The sequence below is a fragment of the Chroicocephalus ridibundus genome, chromosome 4 (genome assembly GCF_963924245.1).
Source record: "Chroicocephalus ridibundus chromosome 4, bChrRid1.1, whole genome shotgun sequence".
NCBI classification, from domain to species: Eukaryota; Metazoa; Chordata; class Aves; order Charadriiformes; family Laridae; genus Chroicocephalus; species Chroicocephalus ridibundus.
Window position 1 is genome coordinate 53023726 of NC_086287.1, and position 13649 is coordinate 53037374.

The 13649-nt window shown below is 53.2% G+C and overlaps 1 long non-coding RNA gene across 4 annotated transcripts; it reads left to right on the forward strand.

Annotated features, from left to right (window-relative positions):
* Positions 1 to 921: 921 nt before the first annotated feature.
* Positions 922 to 13217, forward strand: LOC134515100 (uncharacterized). 4 transcript variants are annotated; one of them, XR_010070877.1, is made up of 4 exons: positions 922 to 1195; positions 1916 to 4744; positions 6667 to 6949; positions 11495 to 13217. It is a non-coding gene; the product is annotated as an uncharacterized LOC134515100 (long non-coding RNA). The 4 variants fall into 4 exon arrangements; XR_010070876.1 differs by lacking the exon at positions 922 to 1195 and having other exon boundaries at positions 1217 to 3809; positions 3996 to 4744; XR_010070875.1 differs by lacking the exons at positions 922 to 1195; positions 11495 to 13217 and adding an exon at positions 8285 to 9072 and having other exon boundaries at positions 1223 to 4744.
* The last annotated feature ends 432 nt before the right edge of the window (positions 13218 to 13649 follow it).

Consider the following 13649-nt stretch of genomic DNA (forward strand, 5'->3'; position numbering starts at 1 on the left):
AAAAATGTCCTTTGCCGACTGTTTGCCCCTGAGATGCTGTGTAAAACGGTTTTATTTTGGAAGTGCTGAAAAACCATGCACGGGTCTGGGGCTGTTGAACACCTGTGCTGGTTTTGGGGGAGCCCCAGATCCCCACACGTATGTTTAGCCCTGCCAGGGCTGTGGGGTTTAGCTCCTGGCAATAAATTTTCCTGTTTCTCCTTGGCATGGGTGCCCTGGACCCCGCACACGGGTGGATTTGCATTGCAGGGTGTCCATGTGATGAGATACACATGGACACTGTGCATGTCCCAGCCCGTTGAGGACAACCTCTTGGGCCGGTAGCTTTGGAAACGTTTCTGGTTTCATGGGAGAAGGGGAAAGAGCTGGAAGTGGTGGAGGGAAAATGTGATGTTGAGGGAAATGGGTGGGGAAGGATGGAAAAGGAGGGGCAGGCTGATCCTTTCGCCTCTTTAGGTTACAATAGCCGTGAGGGCAATAAAACAAGCGTGAGGTTGGGATGGAGCCCATGTCCGTAATCTGTTTCCCCAGGGATTGGTCCACCCATTTTGGTGTGTGGCCCAGCTCCCGTCCAGCCGATGGATAAGGCGGGGAGGGGGCGATGAAAAGTGGTTGCACTGATCACACCTCTCCAAATTCAGTCATGGCTGCAGAATTTGCTCCCGGCTATGATGTTGCTGTTTTGCTTTGGGTGTCGAGAGGTTCAAGGGCAACAGAATAAAGTCATTAGCGCAGAGCTGGAGCAGTAAGTGGTCCTGGAGTGGCTCCAGGCACGGATCACGGAGGGACCGGGGATGCTGAGCATGCCTGTCCTCGCCCGATGTGCCCGTTCATCGCCCAGAGGTGGTAAATGAAAAGTGACGGGTGTCACCCGACGGCTCCCATGGTACAGACCCCCAAATGCTAGTGTCCAGGTGGGTGTTTGGGTGCCTTATACAGAGGGCGTGTGATAACGTAACGTGTATGAAACGAGAAGACGCAGCCCAACGGGACCGCGGGTTCCACGGCAGCTGCCCAGACGCAGCCGCGGGGCTGGAGAGGGGACGGCGACAGCAGCGGGGGGGCTGGCGGCCGCTCCAGGAGCAAGTTTTACAGCAAATACTGAGCTTTGCCTCATCTGCTTGCGCTAAAGCTGCGGTCTTCTTCAAAAGAGACCGAAATCTAACGCAACCAGGACTTTCGTGGTTGATGCAAGGTACGTAATGTTCCCATTTAATCTGGGCAGGGGTGGAATTGCACGCGGCTGGGCTGGGATGTGCTGGGCTTGCTGGGTGGGGGCAAATACAACTGTTCGCTAGATGCCGGGGGGGCAGGACACCCCCACACCCCCATGCACCCCCAAAACTCTTCCTTAGCAAGCATACTGGGGGGATTTCAGTAGGATGCTGAATGTGGAGATGGGGAGGAGGGGTGAGGAGGGCAGCCAAATGCCTCCTCTTCGTTTAAACCAGATATTGAGGCAGAGAAATCTGGGCAAAGCCAAATATTTCCTGTCCCAATGGAAGACTCTGGTTAAAGTGTGCACTTTGCTTTGGTTAAAACAGCCGTGCGTATCATCTCGGAGACTGACTCAGTGCCTGCCCATTGTCTCTCTAGGATGACCGGGAATAACAGCTTGTATCTTCACTCCCTGGATGTAAAATTCTTTCAAACCTTTTGCAAAAAGCCTGTAGGTTTTGACAACGTATTCCTTATGGGGGAAAAAAATAAAAAATCACAGCGATGGTCTCGAGCAGCCCTGGCTGTGATCTTTAGCTGCCTGGGAGCGAGCCGCGGGCAGGGACGCGGGCTGAATAACAAGGACTCCCACGGCTGCGGAGGACAGGACGATATATTTTTGCAGGGCAGTAAAACCCGCTTGATGCCGGGCTCGGGCAGGAGCTGAGGCTCTGATCTGCTCCTTCCCTACCTCCAGGTACGGCATTCCATGGCTCCAGCCCCGCGCCGGCACAGCACATTCCTGATATCCCATCCTTGCGGCGGTTTTCGAGGCGTGAGCGATGCCGAGCAGGGGCTCGCCTGGACCCCGCAGGTTTTGGGCAGCTGTTGAAAGAGACTCTATTACAGAGCGCTCTGTATTTAATCTCCCCCCTGCCTACCTAAATCATGGGGAAAGGTTTTACACATGGCTCTGACAGCGCCGAACGGCTCTACCGGAGAGGGATGCGGGGAATTTATAGCGCACCGACTGCTGCTGGGTAATACGCAGGCGAGGCTCCGAGCGGGGAAGGATTTCTGGGTTTATCGGAAGGGGAGTACAAACCTAAGGCAGGAGCCGGCTTGGAATCTTCCCAGCTCAGGGGGTTTAACCTGCGGGACCGAAGGCTTTTAGGGCTGATGCGGGGGTGTGGGGATTGCCCTGAGGGGTGCCCGGGTGCCCCATCCCCCCCTGGGGACCGGGGAGGGCATGTCCGGGGGGGATGCACGATTTTCTGATGCCAGACAGCTGCACCGGGGAGGGGGTGAGAGATGAGCTGGGTTTGGGGAGGTGGGAATTGATGCCCAGCATCCCAAGAGCTACATCCCGACCCTGGGCAAGGCTGGGTGAAGGCACAGGATGGGTGTGGAGGGCACCTGCCTTTCCCTTTTTGCCCTCCCAGGCTCTTCCACAGCATCGGCAGTGCCCTGGGTGCTGGGGTCCATCGCCTTAAACCAAAAAAGCAGCCCGTTTTTGAGCCCAGCTGGGTTTCTGCAGGTGGAAGGAAAGGCTGAGCTTGTCCTGAGCTCACCGGAGGCTGTTCTCTCCCGGGATGGACCGTTTCCCGACCACACCAAGAGGCTGAATCTCTGCTTGGAGGGTGGTTTGCGTTAGTGCCGGGGGGGGTGTCTTTCCTCCAGCATCCCCTGCTCTGCACCTCCTCCCTAAACTCTGCCCACCAGTCCTGTACCCAGAGACTCCCTTTGCGCCTGCTTTTCCGTTTTAATCTCTTGTACTCCCACTATTTTTGAGTCGTCTTCGGCTTGGAGATATCTCTTTTTTTCCTCCTCCTCTCTCTCTTACCCTTCACGCTACCATCAGCTTTCTGACACAGGAGTTTTATTGGAATAAAAGTAGATTTTTATCTCCCAAGCCTGTTTATTAAACTCTCTCCCTTCTTTCACAGTAAGCTACCACCCACCCTCCCGGACGTTTGTCGATTCAAATCAGGTTTAATCAACTCACAATATTGGACACAGTAAAATTGGATTTCTGAAAGCCCAATAAAGTTGTGCCACCGCGCTGTACCGTAGCTCGAGGAGCTCAGATTTCATCACATCATGTCGGCAGCCGCAAGAAACAGCCCATAAGAAACTCATCTACTGCGCTCCGGCAAGCTGCTAAAAATGGATGAAGCCTCTCCCGAAGAAATATTGACTATTAGTATTCTTATTAACATTCTGCTGTCAGAAATGACCAGTGGTAATAAATACAGCTGTATCTTTTCATCGTCCTGCCCGTTCATCACTGTCTGGCTGAGCTTCCCTCGGGGCTGGGCATGGTCCCCGCCGCCCCGTCTCCTTGCCCAAAAGGAGCCGTTTGCCCTCACGCTGTAACCTTGATTATTTTTGTTTTATTATTATTATTATTATTACTGTTATTTCCTTTTTTTCTCTTTGACACAGCAAACAGCAGAGCAAGATGGAGTGCCTGAGAACAGCTCGCTCCGCGCCTCCCCCGGCAGAAGGTCTCCCGGTGATGGGAAAGGGCAGGATGCGGTCCAGACGCCCGCGATGCTCCTGCTCCCCTCTAATTTAGAGTTCTACGGTTATAACGAGAGATATTGCTAGCCTTGGATTATCCTCACGTCTTATTTCTTCCCTAATCTTGGGTGAGCTTTAGCGCCGGGGTAAATCAAGCTGTATTTATGCCATTGCTTTGCACTAAGCCTGGCAGAGCTGCCCTTGCCCTCGGTCGCCGCCTCCTTTTGCCGATGCAAACCTTCCCGGGGCCGCCCCGTAAACCTGATCCAGGAACCCATCCCAACTCGACCAACCTTTTTTTCCTTTCTTTGCAGGCTGGTTTTCATCCCGAGGAGCTCCCTGATCCGGCTGGATGTGTCTGCAGGTTGGCACTGGTCGTGTACGGGAAGGGGAATAAGCCGTGGTGGGAGCAGAGGGAAGAAAACTGCCTTTTTGGCGTTATTAATGGGACTGGGATGCTGGTGTGAGGCAGCAGGTCCGGGCTTGACTCTTTGCCCAGAAGCGTTACCTGGATGAGAGCAAATTGGCAGCAAAATCCCTGTTTACAAACTCATTTAAAGGCAGACCAGGGCCCCGTGTCTCCTTTAATTCTGGCATTTTCCCTCGCTTGCTGCAAAACCAGCCGCCGAGCAAGTGTGCAATAGATAACGTTGTAATTAACGCCAAGGGGGAGCAAATCCATGTATTAACAAACGTTTTTTTCCCAACGCAGGGCAAAGGGAGGGGGAATTTACTGCTGCCGACCCGGCGATTTCCTTCCTCCCAAATTCTTCCGGCTGTTCTGTTTCACTGCTCCTTCTCGCAGGGCTTGCGGCGTTCAGCTTTGCCTGAGCAGGTGGGATTGCAGGAGCCTGGACCGCTCCTGCCCGTGCCGGAGGGGGAATCCAAGGAATGATTTCCGCATTTAACACCAACTGATCACGAAGCATCTGCAGCTCCGCGGAGAGACGGCTCCTGGAGACCAGCAGCTCCGGGCAGGCTCCGCTTTCGGTGCAATCGATGGCTTAAGCCCTGGATGCCCTTCAGTGCCGTTGGTGCGACGGAGATGGAGGATGCTCCGAGGGTGAGAGGCAGTCCCTGGCCATGTCACGGCCGTACCTTGTCCCATGGGGTCAGAAGGGGGTCCCTTGGCCACATCCTTCTTCAGGGTCTCTGCTCACTGCAGTGATGTTTCATAAATTCATCTGAAGGCAAAAATCCACACCCCCCCCGCCAAAAAAAGTGGGGCTCAGCCACCAGCCCCTCTCGTGGTCACCGTGGCCATGTCCCCACGAGCGTGGGCAGTGACAGGAGGGTGACCATGCCCTGATGGCAATACAAGGGAGCAACTGGGAGATAACACAGCCCTTGCTGGTTCCCAAAAATAGCCTTTTCTTAGTAAATTTGTATTAGCATTGCCTCCGCAGCCCGGCATGCTCCCCCACCCCTGTGGCAGCACAGCGGGTCCCCAGGGAGGGGACACGAGGGCTTTCTCCCATATTTAGCCCCAGGGGGAGGCAGCATCCCATTGCGCCCTGTCCTCCACCTTCTGCTGGGCTGGGAATGGGGGCTGAGGAGCCAAATATTCCCCCGTGGATAAAAACACAGGAGCTTTTGTGTGTCTGTGCCCATGAAACCAAACCTCAGGGTGTTTGGGCTGGGGTCTCAGCACCACTCGGGGATTTAGCCGTGGGGTGATGGCATCCCGTCCCCAACGCACCAGCGCAGCCGTGGCCAACAAAGACCAGCTCAAATGGGGCTTTGCTGCTCTGGGGGAATTAAATATTCACTGAGCAGCGAGCGAGCTGTCTCTGCTGCTGAAAAGCAGTGTTTTAATGGCTGGGAACCAATGCTTACTGGCCAGTCTGGGGTAAAAACTGCCGTAAAGGCTGCTTAAAGCCAAGCAGGGGGGGTTAGAGCAGGTTTCCCCCCAAGGCATCGCTGGCCATTAATTATCCAGAGACAAAAGTATGGGGACGTGGTGCAGATATCCCCCTTGTGGTGTGTTTTGACACACTGGACATCTCCAGCAAACCCCCCTGGCTCCCCTCCCAGCGCTGGGAATGAAATCCCAGCCAATTTCCAGGTGTCCCGACCCACCTGGTGCAGAAACTGGCCGCTCCAGAAGAAATCAGCCGTGGCGCGGGGGCAAGGGGATACGAGCAGGGAGATTGGATTAAGGCGCGAAGGTGGACAAGACAGATGGCGGGGTGGGAAGGGATGAAATGGGCTGGTGGAAATCGAAAGGGAAAAGATGACAAGGACGCCGGGCTCACTAAAAAAGACAAAGTGCTGGGATTTTCCTGCAGGGAGCTGGGAGAAAAGCAAAACACTGAGGAACGTGTTACGTGGACATCGATGCTGGGTGCTTTTGGGATGTGATGGGCTTTGCTGGGCTGAGCACAGCAGGACCTGGCCCCACCACGGTCCCAGCCCAGCAGGAAGAGTTTGTAATTTTCTAATTAAGAAGTACTATAACCCATTTATTAAATATGTTTTGAATGGCTCCATTGTAAATTAAGGTCAAAATACAATTTCTAAATTCTCAAGCTATGACGTAGGATTAGCTTTATCGATCTTCTGTGTAATTTGTGGTGGCCCCCAAACATTATTTTGACAGTTTTATCATACAGTAATAGACTTCCTTTTAGATAATTACAGTTACTACATTCGATTTTGATCTTCTGTAGGACTTTTCCCTAGATAACCACACTTAGATCATGTTTCTTTCTTTAGTCACACGTACACGATAAACTTTGGAGAAGAGCCATAATTATTTTAACGCTGTAATTTTAAGGCTTACCAAAACAAGTTCAAAGGTTAATTGTACAAGAAAACTTTCAACTTTAACATCTGTTGCAACGCTCATTTTGTAAGTAAGTGACGAACAGCTACTGCAGGGAAAACAAAAAAGCAGAATGGGTAAATGTTGATACGTAACAGGAGTTATCGGAAGGTGTTAAGTTGTACGCCTCTCGTTTCCATTTATACCCGTTTCTCATCCAGGTCCATCCCCAGTGGGTCACAGAGGGGTCCCCAAGGGCTGCCAGGGAAAATGCTGCCGCCTCCTTCACCCGGACGAGCTCCCGGCGTGTTTGAGACCATTAATTAGGCTTTGCCATCAGTAACGAAGACAGACTCCCCCTCCAGAGCAAGCGCGGGCAGGTGCTTACAGCCGACGCTCCGGCCACCGCTGGGGTCAGAAATATCCTTGCATCTCCCAAACTGGAGCGATCTCTCCCTCCGGCCCTCGGTCATTAAAAGGAAATTAATTTCACTGGGCACCAAAGTAAGTAAATTCTCTGATTTCTGGTCTGTTATGACTGTTAACCAGCTAGATCTCACTTTAATAGCTTATTTAAAGCACTGGGCCTCTGACAGCCCCGGTGATGGATGGAGCTGTCAGCGTCTGCTTCGTTTGGAGAGGAGAGGAACATCTCTTAAACTAGAAGCTCTATAAATCAAAAGGATGAAAATCAGCGAGTGCATTTTTCTGGACAGGGGCGTCCTTCTCCCTGTGGAGTGTAACAGGCACTAAATTGAGGTTGGATTTATCGGGTCTGAAACCCCTTTCGACAGGCGCTTTCACAGCCAGAATGGAAGAGAGCCGGGCACGGAGCAGTGAATCCCGGCAGCAGCCCAACCCAGTGCCGTCTCCTTCCCAAACCCAGCAGCCCCTCGATGGTGATTTCGGAGTGATTGTGGGTGGATACAGGGCACTGCCGCTTTTCCCCATGGGCAACGCTCCCCAAATCCCCTGTGCTCCCTGGAGACACGGGGGCTCATCCCGCCCGCGATGCCGGGAGGTTTGGCAGCTTCGCACGGGGACATGGCTCTGCATCTTCCCTCGCCGGGGAAAACACAGCCCCTTCCTTCAACCCCCGGCGCTCAAGCAGAAAGCAAACTCTTGGGTTTTTCCAGCATTGACGCAAACCCACCACCACAGGGCACGAGGCTGGGCAATATTATCTTGCGAGCGCCTCCAAACATGAGCAGGGCAGGGGCTTATTATCACAGAATCATAGAATTGCCTAGGTTGGAAGGCACCTTTCAGATCAAGTCCAACCATCAACCAAACACTGACAAAAAACACTACTAACCCATGTCCCTCAGCATATTGCTTCGGGCTCTGCCAGATTTGAGACCCCGGTAGCACGAGAGCCTTTCATCCGTGTATTTCCAAGGCTGCCTTTCCCACAAAGCTGATGGATGGGAGCAGAACCGCCTCCCCGCTCCCCCCCCCCCCAGACGTGTTATTTGCAGCGCCTGAGTTTTGTTTAATATTGAAAGACGTTTAAAGCGTGGCTCTGACCTAGATTGGGAGCTCTTCAGGGGAAGGCTGTCGCTGGCACAGGCGGGTTGGGGAGCCGCCGGCGGAGGCAGGGCCCATGCCTCGCCGAGGAGCGCTGCTGCGATGAAATAATCATTTAGGGGTGGGAATTAACCCACTTAATCAGCGGCGCTCTTGGTTTGCTTGGAGGTGACTTGAGGTGCACTGCTCCTGCTTGGACACGGCGGTCCCTGTTGCTGCTCCCATCCTTGCCTTGTTTCCAGGATTGCAAAATGTTTGAGCCTTTCTCCTTTTCCCCTTCCTTATCCTTTACCTTTTCTCCTTTTCACACAGAGTCACAGAATCCCAGACTGGTGGGGGTTGGAAGGGACCTCTGGAGACCATCTTGTCCAACCCCCTGCCAAAGCAGGGTCACCCAGAGCAGGTGGGACAGGAACACATGCAGGCGGGTTTGGAATATCTCCAGAGCAGCAGACTCCACACCCTCTCTGGGCAGCCTGTTCCAGTGCTCTGCCACCCTCAAAGTGAAGGTTTTTCCTGTTGAGATAGAATTTCCCGTGTTCCACTCTGTGCCCGTTGCTCCTTGTCCTGTCGCTGGGCACCACTGAGAAGAGTCTGGCCCCATCCTCTTGCCCCCTGCCCTGCAGATATTGATGAGCGTTGATGAGATCCCCTCTCCTCTTCTCCAGGCTGACAGCCCCAGGGCTCTCAGCCTTTCCTCAGCAGAGAGGGGCTCCAGTCCCTCATCATCTCTGTAGCCTCCACTGGCCTCTCTCCAGCAGTTCCTTGACATGGGGAGGCCAGCACTGGCCCCAGCACTGCAGATGTGGCCCCACCAGGGCGGAGCAGAGGGGGAGGATGACCTCCCTTCACCTCCTCGCCACGCTCTTTTTAATACGCCGCAGGAGACCATTGGCCTTCTTGGCCACAAGGGCACATGGCTGGCTCATGGGCAACCTGTTGTCCACCAGGACTCCCAGGTCCCTCTCTACAGACCTTTTCCTTTTCTCCCATTTCCCTTTCCCTCGCTTTTCTGGGGCTCCACATCCGCAGCCCCCAGCTCCACCACAACCACCCTGCCCTGCTGCACCAGGCAAGCCATGAGGGTCTTTTAGGCTTGAAGGACGGTCATTGTTTGGAAAGCACACCCAAGGTGCTCTTTTTAGGTCAAAATTTGCATTTTTAAACACTTCCCAACGCGAAAGCCCACCTTTAAAAAAATTCAGAAGCGCGGCCACGTCATCCTGGTCTGGGTGCCTGTAATGAAATGGCCTTTTTAAAAAAAAAAATATTAATTTTACTTTTTCTTCCCTGAAAATGTAAGCTGGGCTGCCACCCCCACCTCAATTTGTGCAGAGGATGTGGGGAAGAGGTTCCTCCTAAGGGGAACCGGCACTGGGGAAGGGACACAGGGGTCGGCTGGGACAATTCCCCCCCCCAGCCCCCTTTGCCAGCCCTGATGTCTTGCACCAACACGGGGCTTCACCTTGGAGGCTGGTGATGTGCAAACCCCCTTTTGGCTCTGGGGCGAATCTCCCGGCCCATCACAGCTGAGGTTTGGGTTTGACACATGAACCCCAGGATGCTCCCGCAGCTCTTCCAGGCTCCTCTTAAATTGCTTCGACCTTTCCTTTTCGGAAGGAGGAGGCATTTCGTGCCATCACGATGGCAGAGCACATCTCCCTGCCCGTCAGGTCTGGGGTTTCACAGCAGAGCCGTCGAAAGGAAAGGGAAAAACTAGTGAACCACATAATTAGTTTTTGCTTCAGTGATTAATATCGTTTGCAAACAGGTAATCTCAGCCCGAGCAGGCTCCTTTGCCATGCTTTTCCTAACGAATGAATGTAGTTGGCTGGTCCTTTGCCTTCTAGTATGAATACAAACGCAGGCAGCTGCCTCCGGAACAAAACGGAGCATCTCGCAGGGAGAGCGGAGCTCTTCATTCGGCAGCACAAACTCCCTGACATTTCCCCAGCAGCTCATCGCTGATGCCTGATCTTAAACCATCCCCTTGCAACCTCCCCCGGCCCAGCATCCTCCCATCGCCCCCGCCGTCCGGCAGCGATGCTGGGGGGCCCTTCCAGCCTTCCCTGAAAATTGATCATCCCGGTTTGCTTTCCACACGCGGCAATCGGCCGGGAGGATCGTATTTGCTGGTAGGAGCAGGGGCTGCAATTCAGGGTGCGGGAGAGGCATTTGTACTTAAGTAATTGGATAGCGGCGGCATATAAAATCGTAATGGCTCTGTAATCTTATCCTACAATAATCCTGCGCGTGGCTGTGGAGCGTGGCTCCCCCCAACCCCCCCCCCCCGCCGCCCCCCGCTCCCCAGCAGAGCGCTGCCCTCGTTTAAATGTGATTTAACGAGGCTGGAAGAGCAAGCTCTGGTTGCTGGGTTTTTTAACGAGCAGGTGGTGTGGCCACCGCTGCAGAATAATAATCATTTTTGGGGAATGTCACGCCGTCTCCTCAGCCCGGGGACCCCAAGGTCGGCCGCAGCGTGTCCCTAGATGGGATGGCGGGTGACGCAGCTCGGTGGTCCATGCCGCAGCCCCCACACCGGGAGCCTGGGGCTTCTCTCTTTGTCATTTCTCCTTTTATTTTTAACAGCCTGGGTAGTTGTCCGTGCCAGTTGTCCTCAGGGCACGAAGAACTGCCTCTTCCCATCGATATTTTGGGTGCTGAATTTCCACGGACAGGCTGTGCCTCTCTTTACGCACCCCGGTCACCGATAACGGGGGTCACAACTCTGTGAAGCCGGGGCCGCGGATGACCCTGTTGCTATTATATCCCGGCACTTCTCGCGTATTTAAAAATAGAAATACCAATAATGATCTGTCTCCCTGTCAAGCCCGGAGGGGGAAGCAGCTTGATTAGCTTATAGATCCCCTCATTTACGTGCGAGTGACCGCGGTGTTCGGGGATGGAGGAGGTGGGGTTGTGCAGGGAGATTTTGGGAAGGAGCCAGGGGAGGGAGACCCCCCTGGCCGTGTCTGTGGGTCGTGGTGTGGGTGTCCAGACAGTGCCAGTGTCCCCAGGTTTGTGTCCCCAAAACCCCCTCGCAGGCTGGTTTTCGGCAGGGTGGCGGACAGATGAGTGGGAGCCTTTGGGGTGCCGTGCCGGGCTGCGTCACCGTGATGGATAGCGGGGAGATGGGGAAATATGAACAGGGAGAAGGATCAAAAATGTAGGAGTTTGTGAGCTGCTCAGTGTCAGCTTGAGATGTGCCATACGTGGTGTGTGTCGCCTTCATGTCCCTGCATCCAAACCCAGTGTCCCCAGGGAATCCTGCCCCCAGCTCTCTGCTTTTTTATGTGACCAGGGAGAAGTTGCTTCATCTCCCTTCCCAAAATCCAAGCCGGTATCACGGAGCAGATTATTTTGCAGCCCGCGGTCGCTTCCCTCTTCAATCCAAATGAAACCCCCAAATCAGTGCAAGTGGGAAAGGAAGAGGGGAAGGCGCTTGGGTCCCATCCAGCCGGCAAGGGGGTCGGTGGTTGCAGGCATTCCCTGGCATGGATTTAACGTATGGATTTGCCGCAGGTTGGTGCGTTCAGCTGGTGGGAGCCAACCCTACGGAAATCGGGAGCAGATCCGGGCAGTGGCGTTTCCCGCTGCACCAGCCGGAAGCACGCAGGATACAGCAAACATGTCTCTCCATGGTCAGGGAGGGACCCACTACGTTTTAAAAAAGTGATTTATGCTCTAATCGGTCTTGAAGCTTCATTATTCCAAGCATTAGCGTGTCTGAGCCAGTGGCCTTATTTGTTAATGCACTGAAAGCAGCAGCAGATGTGCTATTTTTCATCTGTGACCCGATCAGCTCGCTGATTCATCTACTTCCATTTTCATTCCCCTGTCACTGATTTATTAATGATGTCTTACTTATCTGGGGCTCTTTCGGAGGGCCCCTATGGCTCAGCCCCCGGAGAGATGCCGGAGGAGCCCTCTCCCCTCCCCAAATATCCTGTTTTTCAAACCATATTCATCCTCATCGCTCCAGAGATTAGACACTTTGATCATTTAGTAACTGAAACAACCTCTGCGGCTTGTACAATTTGTGGATAATTTGCTGACAGAGCAACCTCCCTTTTTTTCCACCACAGACAGGGTACCCCATCCTCTGGGATTGTCTTTGGGCATGGGGGGGACACGGTGGCTCCATCCAGGAGCTTCAAGGAATGCAGAGGGAGGATGTCCAGGCTGCAAAAACTGACCGTTTTTTCTTGCTTTTCTATACTCTCTGGGTTGGTCCAGCCTGGAATAATCCCAGGGGCAGAATTTGTGCAAGAAGCACAATTTCCCCCTTACTTGGAAAAGCTGGTGGGGAGTTCGATCAAACCGTGGGGAGCTTGTGGGGATTTTCTTGAACAAGCAAGTCCTTTCTGCGCTGCCTATTTGACCTGGACCATGCTGGATCCATGAGAAATTATTTCTTTTCTGCCTCCTAGTCTGAAAAATGTCTTTATTCCCACATCTCTCCTAACGGCGAGCCTGGAGCAGGTTGTTGGTTTGCCTTTGTCGTGTAAGGGGATTTTCCTCCTGCCTCTCTCCCGTTGGTGACTCTCTTCTGGACAAACCACCAAGCAGAGGGAGCCGCGGGGACCCTGGGAAAAAGCTGTGGCCAGCCCTGTCCCACAGTGTCCCCAGGGTTGTCTGTCCGTGGCTGCTGCCAGGCTCTTGGCACCCAGCATCTCTCAGCCTTTTTTCCTCCTGAAACCTTTTTTCGCTTGGCATCACGCTTTGCCAAGCTGCCCAGAGTAAACCCATGCCTAAAAAGCCCTTCTTACTGAAAAGCGCCTTTTTGCTGAGCAACTCTGACCTTCGGGGCTTTTCAGAAACCTAATTCCACCATTAAACACACACGCAGAAAACCCCTGGATTTGGGGAAAAGTCATTCGAGGTTTATTCATAAATCCTCTGTGCTCTCATTCAGCCATCCCTAAAGCATCATCCCTCGCATGATACCAAGATGCTCCTATAAATGGCTCCTTGCTCCCGCTTTTCCTGCTGGGAAAGGCTGGAATAGGCTCTCTGTTCCCAGCTGCTCAGCTGAATCCCTGGGGAGAACCATCTTTTGCTTCTGGGGCTATTTGAGGGATTTACGGTGTTGTTCAAGTAACTGATCCCTGAGCCTCAGATGTGCCAGCGATCTCCCGGCTCCATCCCATCACTCCTCTGATTTCCAGCCCGGTTAACTCCTTGGCTCTTTGCAGGATGGTTGGCTCATTATACAGTATCTTGGCCTTTACTGGAGACGTGGCTTAGCCTCCTTTTTTTTTTTTTTTTAATTTTTTTTCCCAGGGAAAATAAAGTTTCCTGGTTTTTTTTTCCCTTTGCATCCTTCTCACATGACGAATTTTACGTGCTGATAAGGGACTTGCAGGATGAGAGCCAGCAGCTCTGCGTTACGTTATTGGCACCCCAGACAAGCCCTTGCCGCTTTTATAAATGTAAGTACCTTTCCAAATCAATAAATCAACATTAACATTGCTTTAAATTGGTACAACGCGCCGAGGGAATTTGCTGGGTAATTTTTTTTCTTCCCGATTAATTTACTTTGTCCGTGTAAAATTCAGAGGCTTCAGGGGCAGATCCTCACCTCGATGGCCGGGATTTTGTACTGATGCCATCTCCGAACGCTCACTTGGATGCTTGGATGTAGCCCAGCTTCAGCTGGGCGCTGCGAGGGAGGGGG